This window comes from Xiphophorus maculatus, chromosome 2 (genome assembly GCF_002775205.1).
Source record: "Xiphophorus maculatus strain JP 163 A chromosome 2, X_maculatus-5.0-male, whole genome shotgun sequence".
NCBI lineage: Eukaryota > Metazoa > Chordata > Actinopteri > Cyprinodontiformes > Poeciliidae > Xiphophorus > Xiphophorus maculatus.
Genome location: NC_036444.1, coordinates 25,547,612 through 25,559,794, shown reverse-complemented (window position 1 = coordinate 25,559,794; position 12,183 = coordinate 25,547,612). Strand labels below are relative to the sequence as shown.

The 12,183-nt window shown below is 46.2% G+C and overlaps 1 protein-coding gene and 37 non-coding genes across 38 annotated transcripts in view; 1 reads left to right on the top strand and 37 right to left on the bottom strand.

The window, feature by feature from the left end:
• Nucleotides 1-12,183, top strand: part of LOC102234562 (solute carrier family 23 member 2-like) — a 108,585-nt gene that overhangs the window by 59,296 nt on the left and 37,106 nt on the right. The gene's annotated exons all lie outside the window — the stretch shown is intronic.
• Nucleotides 193-276, bottom strand: trnal-cag. Its single transcript has one exon. It is a non-coding gene; the product is annotated as a tRNA-Leu (tRNA).
• On the bottom strand, nt 465-547 carry trnal-cag. The gene has a single exon. It is a non-coding gene; the product is annotated as a tRNA-Leu (tRNA).
• On the bottom strand, nt 835-917 carry trnal-cag. Its single transcript has one exon. It is a non-coding gene; the product is annotated as a tRNA-Leu (tRNA).
• trnal-aag lies at nt 1,205-1,288 on the bottom strand. Its single transcript has one exon. It is a non-coding gene; the product is annotated as a tRNA-Leu (tRNA).
• trnal-aag lies at nt 1,463-1,546 on the bottom strand. Its single transcript has one exon. It is a non-coding gene; the product is annotated as a tRNA-Leu (tRNA).
• trnal-cag lies at nt 1,738-1,820 on the bottom strand. The gene has a single exon. It is a non-coding gene; the product is annotated as a tRNA-Leu (tRNA).
• trnal-cag lies at nt 2,108-2,190 on the bottom strand. The gene has a single exon. It is a non-coding gene; the product is annotated as a tRNA-Leu (tRNA).
• Nucleotides 2,478-2,561, bottom strand: trnal-aag. The gene has a single exon. It is a non-coding gene; the product is annotated as a tRNA-Leu (tRNA).
• On the bottom strand, nt 2,736-2,819 carry trnal-aag. The gene has a single exon. It is a non-coding gene; the product is annotated as a tRNA-Leu (tRNA).
• Nucleotides 3,011-3,093, bottom strand: trnal-cag. Its single transcript has one exon. It is a non-coding gene; the product is annotated as a tRNA-Leu (tRNA).
• trnal-cag lies at nt 3,381-3,463 on the bottom strand. The gene has a single exon. It is a non-coding gene; the product is annotated as a tRNA-Leu (tRNA).
• Nucleotides 3,751-3,834, bottom strand: trnal-aag. The gene has a single exon. It is a non-coding gene; the product is annotated as a tRNA-Leu (tRNA).
• On the bottom strand, nt 4,009-4,092 carry trnal-aag. The gene has a single exon. It is a non-coding gene; the product is annotated as a tRNA-Leu (tRNA).
• trnal-cag lies at nt 4,284-4,366 on the bottom strand. Its single transcript has one exon. It is a non-coding gene; the product is annotated as a tRNA-Leu (tRNA).
• On the bottom strand, nt 4,654-4,737 carry trnal-cag. The gene has a single exon. It is a non-coding gene; the product is annotated as a tRNA-Leu (tRNA).
• On the bottom strand, nt 4,912-4,994 carry trnal-uag. The gene has a single exon. It is a non-coding gene; the product is annotated as a tRNA-Leu (tRNA).
• trnal-cag lies at nt 5,288-5,371 on the bottom strand. The gene has a single exon. It is a non-coding gene; the product is annotated as a tRNA-Leu (tRNA).
• On the bottom strand, nt 5,560-5,642 carry trnal-cag. The gene has a single exon. It is a non-coding gene; the product is annotated as a tRNA-Leu (tRNA).
• Nucleotides 5,831-5,914, bottom strand: trnal-aag. Its single transcript has one exon. It is a non-coding gene; the product is annotated as a tRNA-Leu (tRNA).
• On the bottom strand, nt 6,106-6,188 carry trnal-cag. The gene has a single exon. It is a non-coding gene; the product is annotated as a tRNA-Leu (tRNA).
• Nucleotides 6,476-6,559, bottom strand: trnal-aag. Its single transcript has one exon. It is a non-coding gene; the product is annotated as a tRNA-Leu (tRNA).
• trnal-aag lies at nt 6,734-6,817 on the bottom strand. The gene has a single exon. It is a non-coding gene; the product is annotated as a tRNA-Leu (tRNA).
• Nucleotides 7,009-7,091, bottom strand: trnal-cag. Its single transcript has one exon. It is a non-coding gene; the product is annotated as a tRNA-Leu (tRNA).
• On the bottom strand, nt 7,379-7,461 carry trnal-cag. The gene has a single exon. It is a non-coding gene; the product is annotated as a tRNA-Leu (tRNA).
• Nucleotides 7,749-7,832, bottom strand: trnal-aag. Its single transcript has one exon. It is a non-coding gene; the product is annotated as a tRNA-Leu (tRNA).
• trnal-cag lies at nt 8,021-8,103 on the bottom strand. Its single transcript has one exon. It is a non-coding gene; the product is annotated as a tRNA-Leu (tRNA).
• trnal-aag lies at nt 8,391-8,474 on the bottom strand. Its single transcript has one exon. It is a non-coding gene; the product is annotated as a tRNA-Leu (tRNA).
• Nucleotides 8,866-8,949, bottom strand: trnal-aag. Its single transcript has one exon. It is a non-coding gene; the product is annotated as a tRNA-Leu (tRNA).
• On the bottom strand, nt 9,138-9,220 carry trnal-cag. The gene has a single exon. It is a non-coding gene; the product is annotated as a tRNA-Leu (tRNA).
• trnal-cag lies at nt 9,508-9,591 on the bottom strand. The gene has a single exon. It is a non-coding gene; the product is annotated as a tRNA-Leu (tRNA).
• trnal-uag lies at nt 9,766-9,848 on the bottom strand. Its single transcript has one exon. It is a non-coding gene; the product is annotated as a tRNA-Leu (tRNA).
• trnal-cag lies at nt 10,142-10,225 on the bottom strand. The gene has a single exon. It is a non-coding gene; the product is annotated as a tRNA-Leu (tRNA).
• On the bottom strand, nt 10,414-10,496 carry trnal-cag. Its single transcript has one exon. It is a non-coding gene; the product is annotated as a tRNA-Leu (tRNA).
• On the bottom strand, nt 10,784-10,866 carry trnal-cag. Its single transcript has one exon. It is a non-coding gene; the product is annotated as a tRNA-Leu (tRNA).
• trnal-aag lies at nt 11,154-11,237 on the bottom strand. The gene has a single exon. It is a non-coding gene; the product is annotated as a tRNA-Leu (tRNA).
• trnal-cag lies at nt 11,426-11,508 on the bottom strand. Its single transcript has one exon. It is a non-coding gene; the product is annotated as a tRNA-Leu (tRNA).
• On the bottom strand, nt 11,796-11,879 carry trnal-cag. Its single transcript has one exon. It is a non-coding gene; the product is annotated as a tRNA-Leu (tRNA).

Sequence of the window (12,183 nt, the reverse complement as noted above, 5' to 3'; positions counted from 1 at the left end):
GTGGAGCAAAAGTTGGCAGTTTATTTACCACATTACTACGCTTGCATTGCTCCCATGCCACTGGTGTAAATTGTTACCATAATGTGTGCAGAGAGATTTTATTTCAGAGAACCACTGAACGTCTACTAACGTTCTTGTTGGCAGATGCAAGTAGAAGATACCATTTTTATTTCACTCAAATGTAAGCAATTGTGTCAGAAGTGGGATTTGAACCCACGCCTCACATTGGAGACTGCGACCTGAACGCAGCGCCTTAGACCGCTCGGCAATCCTGACCTCTCTCCTTTGTGTGCAAGATGCCTTCACATGCGGCCTAATTGTGTCCTAAAAACAGTTGTGTGCTAAAAACAGTGTGAGAGGACAGTTGGATCTCCATTTCAAATTCCTTACTTATACCAGAAGTACATAAGTCGATATCAAACAAAGTCTAAGAGGGGAGTCAGTGAAAATGAAAATAGCCGGCTTATCAGAAGTGGGATTCGAAGCCACGCCTCCATTGGAGACTGCGACCTGAACGCAGCGCCTTAGACCGCTCGGCCATCCTGACCTCTGTCAGGTGGTTGTTAGATGCCTTCGCATGCGGTAGGCTCGAACGGCAAAGATCACTTGACAATTCTATAAGAATAATGCCAAATATTTGCTCATAATGTGGAGCAAAAGTTGGCAGTTTATTTACCACATTACTACGTTTGCATTGCTCCCATGCCACTGTTGTAAATTGTTACCATAATGTGTGCGGAGAGATTTGATTCCAGAGAGCCACTGAACGTCTCCTCAAGATCTGGTTGGCAGATGCGAGTAAAAGACCACATTCCACTTAAATGCAGGCAATTGTGTCAGAAGTGGGATTCGAACCCACGTCTCCATTGGAGACTGCGACCTGAACGCAGCGCCTTAGACCGCTCGGCCATCCTGACCTCTGTCAGGTGCTTATTAGATGCCTTCGCATGTGGTTTGCTCGAACGGCAAGGAACACTTGCGAATTCTATAAGGACTATGCCAAACATTTGCTCATAATGTGGAGCAAAAGTTGGCAGTTCATTTACCACATTACTACGTTTGCATTGCTCCCATGCCACTGGTGTAAATTGTTGCCATAATGTGTGACGAGAGATTTTATTCCAGAGAACCCCTGAACGTCTCCTCAAGATCTGGTTGGCAGATGCGAGTAAAAGACCACATTCCACTTAAATGCAAGCACTTGTGTCAGAAGTGGGATTCGAACCCACGCCTCCCATTGGAGACTGCGACCTTAACGCAGCGCCTTAGACCGCTCGGCCATCCTGACCTCTCTCCTTTGTGTGCAAGATGCCTTCACATGCGGCCTAATTGTGTCCTAAAAACAGTTTTGTGAGAGGACAGTTGGATGTCCATTTCAAATTCCTTGCTTATACCAGAAATACATAAGTCGAGTTCAAACAAAGTCTAAGAGTGGAGTCAGGGAAATTTAAAATAGCCGGATTGTCAGAAGTGGGATTCGAACCCACGCCTCCCATTGGAGACTGCGACCTTAACGCAGCGCCTTAGACCGCTCGGCCATCCTGACCTCTGTCCATTGTGTGCGAGATGCCTTCACATGCGGCCTAAATGTGTCCTAAAAACAGTTGTGTTCTAAAAACAGTTGTGTGAGAGGACAGTTGGATCTCCATTTCAAATTCCTTACTTATACCAGAAGTACATAAGTCGATATCAAACAAAGTCTAAGAGGGGAGTCAGTGAAAATGAAAATAGCCGGATTGTCAGAAGTGGGATTCGAAGCCACGCCTCCATTGGAGACTGCGACCTGAACGCAGCGCCTTAGACCGCTCGGCCATCCTGACCTCTGTCAGGTGGTTGTTAGATGCCTTCGCATGCGGTAGGCTCGAACGGCAAAGATCACTTGACAATTCTATAAGAATAATGCCAAATATTTGCTCATAATGTGGAGCAAAAGTTGGCAGTTTATTTACCACATTACTACGTTTGCATTGCTCCCATGCCACTGTTGTAAATTGTTACCATAATGTGTGCGGAGAGATTTGATTCCAGAGAGCCACTGAACGTCTCCTCAAGATCTGGTTGGCAGATGCGAGTAAAAGACCACATTCCACTTAAATGCAGGCAATTGTGTCAGAAGTGGGATTCGAACCCACGTCTCCATTGGAGACTGCAACCTGAACGCAGCGCCTTAGACCGCTCGGCCATCCTGACCTCTGTCAGGTGCTTATTAGATGCCTTCGCATGTGGTTTGCTCGAACGGCAAGGAACACTTGCGAATTCTATAAGGACTATGCCAAACATTTGCTCATAATGTGGAGCAAAAGTTGGCAGTTCATTTACCACATTACTACGTTTGCATTGCTCCCATGCCACTGGTGTAAATTGTTGCCATAATGTGTGACGAGAGATTTTATTCCAGAGAACCCCTGAACGTCTCCTCAGGATCTGGTTGGCAGATGCGAGTAAAAGACCACATTCCACTTAAATGCAAGCACTTGTGTCAGAAGTGGGATTCGAACCCACGCCTCCCATTGGAGACTGCGACCTTAACGCAGCGCCTTAGACCGCTCGGCCATCCTGACCTCTCTCCTTTGTGTGCAAGATGCCTTCACATGCGGCCTAATTGTGTCCTAAAAACAGTTTTGTGAGAGGACAGTTGGATGTCCATTTCAAATTCCTTGCTTATACCAGAAATACATAAGTCGAGTTCAAACAAAGTCTAAGAGTGGAGTCAGGGAAATTTAAAATAGCCGGATTGTCAGAAGTGGGATTCGAACCCACGCCTCCCATTGGAGACTGCGACCTTAACGCAGCGCCTTAGACCGCTCGGCCATCCTGACCTCTGTCCATTGTGTGCGAGATGCCTTCACATGCGGCCTAAATGTGTCCTAAAAACAGTTGTGTTCTAAAAACAGTTGTGTGAGAGGACAGTTGGATCTCCATTTCAAATTCCTTACTTATACCAGAAGTACATAAGTCGATATCAAACAAAGTCTAAGAGGGGAGTCAGTGAAAATGAAAATAGCCGGATTGTCAGAAGTGGGATTCGAAGCCACGCCTCCATTGGAGACTGCGACCTGAACGCAGCGCCTTAGACCGCTCGGCCATCCTGACCTCTGTCAGGTGGTTGTTAGATGCCTTCGCATGCGGTAGGCTCGAACGGCAAAGATCACTTGACAATTCTATAAGAATAATGCCAAATATTTGCTCATAATGTGGAGCAAAAGTTGGCAGTTTATTTACCACATTACTACGTTTGCATTGCTCCCATGCCACTGTTGTAAATTGTTACCATAATGTGTGCGGAGAGATTTGATTCCAGAGAGCCACTGAACGTCTCCTCAAGATCTGGTTGGCAGATGCGAGTAAAAGACCACATTCCACTTAAATGCAGGCAATTGTGTCAGAAGTGGGATTCGAACCCACATCTCCATTGGAGACTGCAATCTGAACGCAGCGCCTTAGACCGCTCGGCCATCCTGACCTCTGTCAGGTGCTTATTAGATGCCTTCGCATGTGGTTTGCTCGAACGGCAAGGAACACTTGCGAATTCTATAAGGACTATGCCAAACATTTGCTCATAATGTGGAGCAAAAGTTGGCAGTTCATTTACCACATTACTACGTTTGCATTGCTCCCATGCCACTGGTGTAAATTGTTGCCATAATGTGTGACGAGAGATTTTATTCCAGAGAACCCCTGAACGTCTCCTCAGGATCTGGTTGGCAGATGCGAGTAAAAGACCACATTCCACTTAAATGCAAGCACTTGTGTCAGAAGTGGGATTCGAACCCACGCCTCCCATTGGAGACTGCGACCTTAACGCAGCGCCTTAGACCGCTCGGCCATCCTGACCTCTCTCCTTTGTGTGCAAGATGCCTTCACATGCGGCCTAATTGTGTCCTAAAAACAGTTTTGTGAGAGGACAGTTGGATGTCCATTTCAAATTCCTTACTTATACCAGAAGTACATAAGTCAAGTTCAAACAAAGTCTAAGAGTGGAGTCAGGGAAATTTAAAATAGCCGGATTGTCAGAAGTGGGATTCGAACCCACGCCTCCCATTGGAGACTGCGACCTTAACGCAGCGCCTTAGACCGCTCGGCCATCCTGACCTCTGTCCATTGTGTGCGAGATGCCTTCACATGCGGCCTAAATGTGTCCTAAAAACAGTTGTGTTCTAAAAACAGTTGTGTGAGAGGACAGTTGGATGTTCATTTCAAATTCCTTGCTTATACCAGAAATACATAAGTCGAGTTCAAACAAAGTCTAAGAGTGGAGTCAGGGAAATTTAAAATAGCCGGATTGTCAGAAGTGGGATTCGAACCCACGCCTCCATTGGAGACTGCGACCTGAACGCAGCGCCTTAGACCGCTCGGCCATCCTGACCTCTGTCAGGTGGTTGTAAGATGCCTTCGAATGCGGTAGGCACGAACGGCAAAGAACACTTGACAATTCTATAAGGATTATGCCAAATATTTGCTCATAATGTGGAGCAAAAGTTGGCAGTTTATTTACCACATTACTACGTTTGCATTGCTCCCATGCCACTGGTGTAAATTGTTGCCATAATGTGTGACGAGAGATTTTATTCCAGAGAACCACTGAACGTCTCCTCAAGAACTGGTTGGCAGATGCGAGTAAAAGACCACATTCCACTTATATGCAAGCAATTGTGTCAGAAGTGGGATTCGAACCCACGCCTCCCATTGGAGACTGCGACCTGAACGCAGCGCCTTAGACCGCTCGGCCATCCTGACCTCTGTCCGTTGTGTGCGAGATGCCTTCACATGCGGCCTAAATGTGTCCTAAAAACAGTTGTGTGAGAGGACAGTTGGACCTCCATTTCAAATTCATTATTTATACCAGAAGTACATAAGTCAAGTTCAAACAAAGTCTAAGAGTGGAGTCAGGGAAATTGAAAATAGCCAGATTGTCAGAAGTGGGATTCGAACCCACGCCCCCATTGGAGACTGCGACCTAAACGCAGCGCCTTAGACCGCTCGGCCATCCTGACCTCTGTCAGGTGGTTGTTAGATGCCTTCGCATGCGGTATGCTCGAACGGCAAAGAACACTTGACAATTATATAAGGACTATGCCTAACATTTGCTCATAATGTGGAGCAAAAGTTGGCAGTTTATTTACCACATTACTACGCTTGCATTGCTCCCATGCCACTGGTGTAAATTGTTACCATAATGTGTGCAGAGAGATTTTATTTCAGAGAACCACTGAACGTCTACTAACGTTCTTGTTGGCAGATGCAAGTAGAAGATACCATTTTTATTTCACTTAAATGTAAGCAATTGTGTCAGAAGTGGGATTTGAACCCACGCCTCACATTGGAGACTGCGACCTGAACGCAGCGCCTTAGACCGCTCGGCAATCCTGACCTCTCTCCTTTGTGTGCAAGATGCCTTCACATGCGGCCTAATTGTGTCCTAAAAACAGTTGTGTGCTAAAAACAGTGTGAGAGGACAGTTGGATCTCCATTTCAAATTCCTTACTTATACCAGAAGTACATAAGTCGATATCAAACAAAGTCTAAGAGGGGAGTCAGTGAAAATGAAAGTAGCCGGATTGTCAGAAGTGGGATTCGAAGCCACGCCTCCATTGGAGACTGCGACCTGAACGCAGCGCCTTAGACCGCTCGGCCATCCTGACCTCTCTCCTTTGTGTGCAAGATGCCTTCACATGCGGCCTAATTGTGTCCTAAAAACAGTTGTGTGCTAAAAACAGTGTGAGAGGACAGTTGGATGTCCATTTCAAATTCCTTACTTATACCAGAAGTACATAAGTCAAGTTCAAACAAAGTCTAAGAGTGGAGTCAGGGAAATTTAAAATAGCCGGATTGTCAGAAGTGGGATTCGAACCCACGCCTCCCATTGGAGACTGCGACCTTAACGCAGCGCCTTAGACCGCTCGGCCATCCTGACCTCTGTCCATTGTGTGCGAGATGCCTTCACATGCGGCCTAAATGTGTCCTAAAAACAGTTGTGTTCTAAAAACAGTTGTGTGAGAGGACAGTTGGATGTTCATTTCAAATTCCTTGCTTATACCAGAAATACATAAGTCGAGTTCAAACAAAGTCTAAGAGTGGAGTCAGGGAAATTTAAAATAGCCGGATTGTCAGAAGTGGGATTCGAACCCACGCCTCCATTGGAGACTGCGACCTGAACGCAGCGCCTTAGACCGCTCGGCCATCCTGACCTCTGTCAGGTGGTTGTAAGATGCCTTCGCATGCGGTAGGCACGAACGGCAAAGAACACTTGACAATTCTATAAGGATTATGCCAAATATTTGCTCATAATGTGGAGCAAAAGTTGGCAGTTTATTTACCACATTACTACGTTTGCATTGCTCCCATGCCACTGGTGTAAATTGTTGCCATAATGTGTGACGAGAGATTTTATTCCAGAGAACCCCTGAACGTCTCCTCAGGATCTGGTTGGCAGATGCGAGTAAAAGACCACATTCCACTTAAATGCAAGCACTTGTGTCAGAAGTGGGATTCGAACCCACGCCTCCCATTGGAGACTGCGACCTTAACGCAGCGCCTTAGACCGCTCGGCCATCCTGACCTCTCTCCTTTGTGTGCAAGATGCCTTCACATGCGGCCTAATTGTGTCCTAAAAACAGTTTTGTGAGAGGACAGTTGGATGTCCATTTCAAATTCCTTGCTTATACCAGAAATACATAAGTCGAGTTCAAACAAAGTCTAAGAGTGGAGTCAGGGAAATTTAAAATAGCCGGATTGTCAGAAGTGGGATTCGAACCCACGCCTCCCATTGGAGACTGCGACCTTAACGCAGCGCCTTAGACCGCTCGGCCATCCTGACCTCTGTCCATTGTGTGCGAGATGCCTTCACATGCGGCCTAAATGTGTCCTAAAAACAATTGTGTTCTAAAAACAGTTGTGTGAGAGGACAGTTGGATGTTCATTTCAAATTCCTTGCTTATACCAGAAATACATAAGTCGAGTTCAAACAAAGTCTAAGAGTGGAGTCAGGGAAATTTAAAATAGCCGGATTGTCAGAAGTGGGATTCGAACCCACGCCTCCATTGGAGACTGCGACCTGAACGCAGCGCCTTAGACCGCTCGGCCATCCTGACCTCTGTCAGGTGGTTGTTAGATGCCTTCGCATGCGGTAGGCTCGAACGGCAAAGATCACTTGACAATTCTATAAGAATAATGCCAAATATTTGCTCATAATGTGGAGCAAAAGTTGGCAGTTTATTTACCACATTACTACGTTTGCATTGCTCCCATGCCACTGTTGTAAATTGTTACCATAATGTGTGCGGAGAGATTTGATTCCAGAGAGCCACTGAACGTCTCCTCAAGATCTGGTTGGCAGATGCGAGTAAAAGACCACATTCCACTTAAATGCAGGCAATTGTGTCGGAAGTGGGATTCGAACCCACGTCTCCATTGGAGACTGCGACCTGAACGCAGCGCCTTAGACCGCTCGGCCATCCTGACCTCTGTCAGGTGCTTATTAGATGCCTTCGCATGTGGTTTGCTCGAACGGCAAGGAACACTTGCGAATTCTATAAGGACTATGCCAAACATTTGCTCATAATGTGGAGCAAAAGTTGGCAGTTCATTTACCACATTACTACGTTTGTATTGCTCCCATGCCACTGGTGTAAATTGTTGCCATAATGTGTGACGAGAGATTTTATTCCAGAGAACCCCTGAACGTCTCCTCAAGATCTGGTTGGCAGATGCGAGTAAAAGACCACATTCCACTTAAATGCAAACACTTGTGTCAGAAGTTGGATTCGAACCCACGCCTCCCATTGGAGACTGCGACCTTAACGCAGCGCCTTAGACCGCTCGGCCATCCTGACCTCTCTCCTTTGTGTGCAAGATGCCTTCACATGCGGCCTAATTGTGTCCTAAAAACAGTTGTGTGCTAAAAACAGTGTGAGAGGACAGTTGGATCTCCATTTCAAATTCCTTACTTATACCAGAAGTACATAAGTCGAGTTCAAACAAAGTCTAAGAGTGGAGTCAGGGAAATTTAAAATAGCCGGATTGTCAGAAGTGGGATTCGAACCCACGCCTCCATTGGAGACTGCGACCTGAACGCAGCGCCTTAGACCGCTCGGCCATCCTGACCTCTGTCCGGTGGTGGTAAGATGCCTTCGCATGCGGTAGGCACGAACGGCAAAGAACACTTGACAATTCTATAAGGATTATGCCAAATATTTGCTCATAATGTGGAGCAAACGTTGGCAGTTTATTTACCACATTAGTACGTTTGCATTGCTCCCATGGCACTGGTGTAAATTGTTACCATAATGTGTGCGGAGAGATTTTATTCCAGAGAACCACTGAACGTCTATTCAAGATCTGGTTGGCAGATGCGAGTAAAAGACCACATTCTACTTAAATGCAAGCACTTGTGTCAGAAGTGGGATTCGAACCCACGCCTCCCATTGGAGACTGCGACCTTAACGCAGCGCCTTAGACCGCTCGGCCATCCTGACCTCTGTCAGGTGGTTGTAAGATGCCTTCGCATGTGGTATGCTCGAACGGCAAAGAACACTTGACAATTCTATAAGGATTATGCCAAATATTTGCTGATAATGTGGAGCAAAAGTTGGATGTTAGATGCCTTCGCATGTGGTTTGCTCGAATGGCAAGGAACACTTGCGAATTCTATTAGGACGATGTCAAACATTTGCTCATATTGTGGAGCAAAAGTTGGCAGTTTATTTACCACATTACTACGTTTGCATTGCTCCCATGCCACTGGTGTAAATTGTTACCATAATGTGTGCGGAGAGATTTTATTCCAGAGAACCACTGAACGTCTCCTCAAGATCTGGTTGGCAGATGCGAGTAAAAGACCACATTCCACTTAAATGCAAGCACTTGTGTCAGAAGTGGGATTCGAACCCACGCCTCCCATCGGAGACTGCGACCTTAACGCAGCGCCTTAGACCGCTCGGCCATCCTGACCTCTGTGCCTTGTGTGCAAGATGCCTTCACATGCGGCCTAATTGTGTCCTAAAAACAGTTGTGTGCTAAAAACAGTGTGAGAGGACAGTTGGACCTCCATTTCAAATTCCTTACTTATACCAGAAGTACATAAGTCAAGTTCAAACAAAGTCTAAGAGTGGAGTCAGGGAAATTGAAAATAGCCAGATTGTCAGAAGTGGGATTCGAACCCACGCCTCCATTGGAGACTGCGACCTGAACGCAGCGCCTTAGACCGCTCGGCCATCCTGACCTCTGTCAGGTGGTTGTAAGATGCCTTCGCATGCGGTAGGCACGAACGGCAAAGAACACTTGACAATTCTATAAGGATTATGCCAAATATTTGCTCATAATGTGGAGCAAAAGTTGGCAGTTTATTTACCACATTACTACGTTTGCATTGCTCCCATGCCACTGGTGTAAATTGTTGCCATAATGTGTGACGAGAGATTTTATTCCAGAGAACCACTGAACGTCTCCTCAAGATCTGGTTGGCAGATGCGAGTAAAAGACCACATTCCACTTAAATGCAAGCAATTGTGTCAGAAGTGGGATTCGAACCCACGCCTCCCATTGGAGACTGCGACCTGAACGCAGCGCCTTAGACCGCTCGGCCATCCTGACCTCTGTCCGTTGTGTGCGAGATGCCTTCACATGCGGCCTAAATGTGTCCTAAAAACAGTTGTGTGAGAGGACAGTTGGACCTCCATTTCAAATTCATTATTTATACCAGAAGTACATAAGTCAAGTTCAAACAAAGTCTAAGAGTGGAGTCAGGGAAATTGAAAATAGCCAGATTGTCAGAAGTGGGATTCGAACCCACGCCCCCATTGGAGACTGCGACCTAAACGCAGCGCCTTAGACCGCTCGGCCATCCTGACCTCTGTCAGGTGGTTGTTAGATGCCTTCGCATGCGGTATGCTCGAACGGCAAAGAACACTTGACAATTATATAAGGACTATGCCTAACATTTGCTCATAATGTGGAGCAAAAGTTGGCAGTTTATTTACCACATTACTACGCTTGCATTGCTCCCATGCCACTGGTGTAAATTGTTACCATAATGTGTGCAGAGAGATTTTATTTCAGAGAACCACTGAACGTCTACTAACGTTCTTGTTGGCAGATGCAAGTAGAAGATACCATTTTTATTTCACTTAAATGTAAGCAATTGTGTCAGAAGTGGGATTTGAACCCACGCCTCACATTGGAGACTGCGACCTGAACGCAGCGCCTTAGACCGCTCGGCAATCCTGACCTCTCTCCTTTGTGTGCAAGATGCCTTCACATGCGGCCTAATTGTGTCCTAAAAACAGTTGTGTGCTAAAAACAGTGTGAGAGGACAGTTGGATCTCCATTTCAAATTCCTTACTTATACCAGAAGTACATAAGTCGATATCAAACAAAGTCTAAGAGGGGAGTCAGTGAAAATGAAAATAGCCGGATTGTCAGAAGTGGGATTCGAAGCCACGCCTCCATTGGAGACTGCGACCTGAACGCAGCGCCTTAGACCGCTCGGCCATCCTGACCTCTGTCAGGTGGTTGTTAGATGCCTTCGCATGCGGTAGGCTCGAACGGCAAAGATCACTTGACAATTCTATAAGAATAATGCCAAATATTTGCTCATAATGTGGAGCAAAAGTTGGCAGTTTATTTACCACATTACTACGTTTGCATTGCTCCCATGCCACTGTTGTAAATTGTTACCATAATGTGTGCGGAGAGATTTGATTCCAGAGAGCCACTGAACGTCTCCTCAAGATCTGGTTGGCAGATGCGAGTAAAAGACCACATTCCACTTAAATGCAGGCAATTGTGTCAGAAGTGGGATTCGAACCCACGTCTCCATTGGAGACTGCGACCTGAACGCAGCGCCTTAGACCGCTCGGGCATCCTGACCTCTGTCAGGTGCTTATTAGATGCCTTCGCATGTGGTTTGCTCGAACGGCAAGGAACACTTGCGAATTCTATAAGGACTATGCCAAACATTTGCTCATAATGTGGAGCAAAAGTTGGCAGTTCATTTACCACATTACTACGTTTGCATTGCTCCCATGCCACTGGTGTAAATTGTTGCCATAATGTGTGACGAGAGATTTTATTCCAGAGAACCCCTGAACGTCTCCTCAAGATCTGGTTGGCAGATGCGAGTAAAAGACCACATTCCACTTAAATGCAAGCACTTGTGTCAGAAGTGGGATTCGAACCCACGCCTCCCATTGGAGACTGCGACCTTAACGCAGCGCCTTAGACCGCTCGGCCATCCTGACCTCTCTCCTTTGTGTGCAAGATGCCTTCACATGCGGCCTAATTGTGTCCTAAAAACAGTTGTGTGCTAAAAACAGTGTGAGAGGACAGTTGGATCTCCATTTCAAATTCCTTACTTATACCAGAAGTACATAAGTCGAGTTCAAACAAAGTCTAAGAGTGGAGTCAGGGAAATTTAAAATAGCCGGATTGTCAGAAGTGGGATTCGAACCCACGCCTCCATTGGAGACTGCGACCTGAATGCAGCGCCTTAGACCGCTCGGCCATCCTGACCTCTGTCCGGTGGTTGTAAGATGCCTTCGCATGCGGTAGGCACGAACGGCAAAGAACACTTGACAATTCTATAAGGATTATGCCAAATATTTGCTCATAATGTGGAGCAAACGTTGGCAGTTTATTTACCACATTAGTACGTTTGCATTGCTCCCATGGCACTGGTGTAAATTGTTACCATAATGTGTGCGGAGAGATTTTATTCCAGAGAACCACTGAACGTCTATTCAAGATCTGGTTGGCAGATGCGAGTAAAAGACCACATTCTACTTAAATGCAAGCACTTGTGTCAGAAGTGGGATTCGAACCCACGCCTCCCATTGGAGACTGCGACCTGAACGCAGCGCCTTAGACCGCTCGGCCATCCTGACCTCTGTCAGGTGGTTGTAAGATGCCTTCGCATGTGGTATGCTCGAACGGCAAAGAACACTTGACAATTCTATAAGGATTATGCCAAATATTTGCTGATAATGTGGAGCAAAAGTTGGATGTTAGATGCCTTCGCATGTGGTTTGCTCGAATGGCAAGGAACACTTGCGAATTCTATTAGGACGATGCCAAACATTTGCTCATATTGTGGAGCAAAAGTTGGCAGTTTATTTACCACATTACTACGTTTGCATTGCTCCCATGCCACTGGTGTAAATTGTTACCATAATGTGTGCGGAGAGATTT